The sequence below is a fragment of the Coenobita brevimanus genome, chromosome 80 (genome assembly GCF_032717465.1).
Source record: "Coenobita brevimanus isolate Jiangsu-jjx chromosome 80, ASM3271746v2, whole genome shotgun sequence".
Taxonomy (NCBI): Eukaryota; Metazoa; Arthropoda; class Malacostraca; order Decapoda; family Coenobitidae; genus Coenobita; species Coenobita brevimanus.
The window spans coordinates 317,437-321,742 of NC_137033.1; positions in this window are offsets into that span (position 1 = coordinate 317,437).

Below are 4,306 nucleotides of genomic sequence, written 5' to 3' on the forward strand. Positions count from 1 at the left end.
TTATTCCTAGTTTTCCATTTATTCTCAGCCGACCACCAACACATTCCCATCCCAAGTATTCTCATCACACTATCCCAACCAACTATTCTCTCTTCATAATTCTGACTCCTCCAATCCTAGTCAACTATTCTGCAATATTCTGAAACATTCTCAACTCTTCTATTGTATTCGTAGTTCGCTTACAAATTATTCTCACCCCATTAATCTGATCTATTTTTATCCATTCTCAGGTGACTGTTCTATGCAAAGTTACTACACCTTTCATTCTCAATCTTCTATTCAATAATATTCTTAATCATTATCAAATAATAAGGGTTTTTGTCAACTTTTCTCTGTCCAATATTCTAACCTTTTTTTTTTTTTTCGAAATTCTCAGCTGACTATTCAAAGTAGCTATAACTTTTCTAAATCATTCCCAGCCGACTATTACTTACTATCCTGGATCCCACTTAAGTGACTATTATAAGCTAATTAGGTATGACTAGTAATCTACTCTCAGCGCAACACTTTACTGTATTCTGAACTATTCAAAGGAGACAATTGTGACCAAAATACAACTTCTAAACCATTCTCAGCTTACTATTTCTCCCTCTCCTGAACTATTCTCAACTACACTATTCAAAACTATTCTCAGCTCACTACTCTCATTCCGAGGTGCCTGAACAAAAATAACTAAGCCTTAATTATCAACTCATTAGCAGGGTTACAAGATAATTACCTGACAGGTGAATTTAATTAGCTCACACACACATACACACACACACACACACTCAGCCCCTCCCCCCCTCTCTCTGCCCAAGCCACAATTCAACACAGTAATTAGTAAGGGTCCCGTAGAGCAACACGGTCATTTTCCCCCTTAATTGGGTTCTGAGGCAATTATAATGATCTAAAGAGACTAATTACCGCACACACTCGTTCGTTATTGCCACAACTTAGCGCCTGTGTGTGTGTGTGTGTGTGTGTGTGTGTGTGTGTGTGTGTGTGTGTGTGTGTGTGTGTGTGTGTGTGTGTGTGCAAAATACGTTCTCCGAGCCTCTGCAGTTCCATCACAGGCCGTCACACCCACACATGCCACCACCTGGATATAAATACCAAACCCTCTATACTGGGTAATCTAAGGGCTATCTCATTCAGGTGTGATGAAAAACACAGCGACAAACATCGTCCCATACCACCACCAGGGCACTAACACCGAACCGCCGATATTGTGAGGAGTAAAGACAACCTCAATGAAGGCTGAATCTAAATCCTCAACAACAAAAAACTACAGAAAGCATGCACAAAATGAGAAATAGGTCATGGGGCTGAATGGGTTAATAACATTCACAGGTTCAGATCCTTTGTCTCAGGTGGCACTGATCTTAAGATATTATGATCAGCAGTTACGCCCCCATCTCTGACGCGTACTGGGATCTCAAGACAAAAATGAGTTGTGTATATGAATGTGTCAACTGTGCATGTGTACCTACCTGTATGTGCTCTCTCTCTCTTTCTCTTTTACACACTACCCCTAAAGGAAACTATTATAATCTAAGCTACTGTGTATAGTCTTAATCTCAGTGCTCCAAACACCCTACCTAACAGCCCTCAACTTTGAACAGCTTAGTTGGCCCTGAGTTTGGGTGGAATGGGGTACGTTGTGGAGAAGGGGAGAGAAGCAGAGAGGGGAGAAAAGGAAAGAGGGAGGAGGAGGAGGAGGAGAGAGGGGAGAAAAGGAAAGAGGGTGGAGGAGGAGGAAAGAGGGGAGACAAGGAAAGAGGGAGAAGGAGAGAGGGGAGAAAAGGAAAGAGGGAGAAGGAGGAGGAGAGAGGGGAGAAGAGGAAAGACGGAGAAGGAGGAGGAGAGACGGGAGAAAAGGAAAGAGGGAGAAGGAGGAGGAGAGAGGGGAGAAGAGGAAAGAGGGAGAAGGAGGAGGAGAGAGGGGAGAAAAGGAAAGAGGGAGAAGGAGGAGGAGAGAGGGGAGAAGAGGAAAGAGGGAGAAGGAGGAGAGACGGGAGAAAAGGAAAGAGGGTGAAGGAGGAGGAGAGAGGGGAGAAGAGGAAAGAGGGAGAAGGAGGAGAGAGGGGAGAAACGGAAAGATGGAAAAGAAAGGGATAGGAAAGGTGAGGAAACATGGGGAGAGGATGGTGTATACGAGTGGGTGAATGGGGTAGATTGGGGGAGATGAAAAGGGGAGAGAAGGAGGGAGGGAGAGAGGTGGAGAGGGAATATGGAGAAAGAGGGAAAAATGGGAGAGGGAAATGAAAAGGAGAGGAAGGGGGAAAGAAAGGAATAAAGAGGACAGGAAAAAGGAGAGGAAGAGTGAGGAAACACAGGGAGAGGATGGGGTAGGCTAAAGGAGGGAGGGGGGAGGAGGAGAAGAGGGAAGGAGGAGAAAGAGGAGAGAAAGTGGGAGAGGGAAAAGGAAAGGTGAGGAAACGCTGGGAGATGATGCTGTATATGGGAGGCTGGCAATGGTGTTAGGTTTGAAAGAGGGAAAGAAAGGGAAAGCAACGGAGATGCGGCGAAGAAGGGAGGAAACACGGGAAGGGAGAGGAAAGGAAAGACACTAAGAAGATCAGACAAAATGGAAAGGAAAGGAAGAGAAAACAGTGCGAGGCGACAGACAATGGAGTGCAAGACTAAAAGAAGAGAGAATGGAGAGGAGGTAGAGGAGGAGAGGAAAGAGGTGGAGGAGGAGAAAAAGACTTCAAGGTGAAGGTGAGAGAAAATGTGTAACGTGAAAGTGGAGGAGGGGAGGGGAGTAGGAAAGGGGAAGGGGGAGGGGATGGAGTGGCGGGAGCGGGGAGGAATAACAAGCATTCCACTCCCCTTTAATGAAGTTAGTGCCATAGTTGTTTCATTACAGTGTCGGGCAGGAATGTGAGGGGATGACGAGGGAAGGAGGAGGAGAGGTGGATGGAGGGGAGGAGGGATGTGAGATGGAAGGAACAGGGGAGACCAGGAGAGGGGAAGAGGGAGTATGAGATAGTGTGCTGAGAAATTGGGATGAAATACAGAGTTTGTTATTTACACACACTACACACATCTTACAGTCCTTACTTAGAGGAGAATGGAGGGAAAAGGCAGGAGGAGGAGTACAAAGGAAGGCAAACAGCAAAAGACCCGCTGATCCTTTCGTGGTTGTTTGGTATAGGGAATATTTTAACTAAAAAAAACCATCAGCTATAAACGAGGATAGAAACGCAGGAAGGCAGGTTTATTAGGCTGTATGTTTGTTAAGGCCGTAAGGTGGCTTGTAAGCGGCAGGTAGGTTTGTAAAGCCGTACTTAGCTTTGTAAGGCCGTAAGTAGGTTAGTAAGGCCGGAAGTAGATCGTGAATAGGTAGGTTATTAGAGGCCTTGAGCAGATCAGTATGGCCTTACTCACGCCTGGTGAAGGTGTAAGTAGGCCGTTCCACTCATATCCATCCGGAAGTAGGCAAGGCAAACATGTAAGCAGATCAGAATTGGTGTAAGTAGACCAACCCACCTGTATGTAGTCCAGGAAACGATGTAAGTAGACCAGGTGACGGCATAAGAAGGTTAGCAAAGAGGTAGGTGGCCAAATGAGAGTAAGTAGGTTACTGAAAGCCGTAAGTACACCAATGCAGCCGTAAGTATGCCAGTTGAGGGTTTACGTACGTTAGTAAACACCGGAAGTATCCCAGCATTGGGGGTAAGTAAACCACCCCATCCTTAAGTATATCAATCCAAGTGTAAGTACACCAATCCATCTATAAGTACTCAACGTAAGTAAATTTGTTCACCTGTAAGTACACCAATCAAACCATAAGCCGGGCGATTGTGTGAGTAGGCCAGTGTAGCGCACAGCCTAAGCCAGTTCATCCGTAAGTACACCGTAGGTTAGTAGAAACCCCAAGCTGTAAGTACACAAATGAAGCTATAAGTAATTAACCCGATGAAGCTGGGTTAATAAGAAAAAGTGGCGGTACTAGTTAGTAGAGGCCGTAAGTATGCCAGGTGAGTGTGTAAGTAGCCCAGTGTAGCGTAAATAAGACCACTAATAAGCAGACCAGGTGGGTAAGTCAATCCATCCGTAAGTACACCAATCAAGCTGTAAGCCAGGTAAGTGTAGGTAGCCCACTGTAGCGTAAATGAGTCCACTCGTAATTAGACCTGGTGAGTAAGTCAATCCATCCGTAAGTACACCAGTCAAGCTGTTAAGTAAGCCAGGGGAGCGTTGGAACAAGTAAGGCCAGCCCGACAACGCCAGGTAAGTAGGTAGGGTCAGTACAAGGAAGCCAGCTAGACTACAGGATGGTACCTGAGTATGTCAGGTGAGTATAAGTAGACCGATGCAC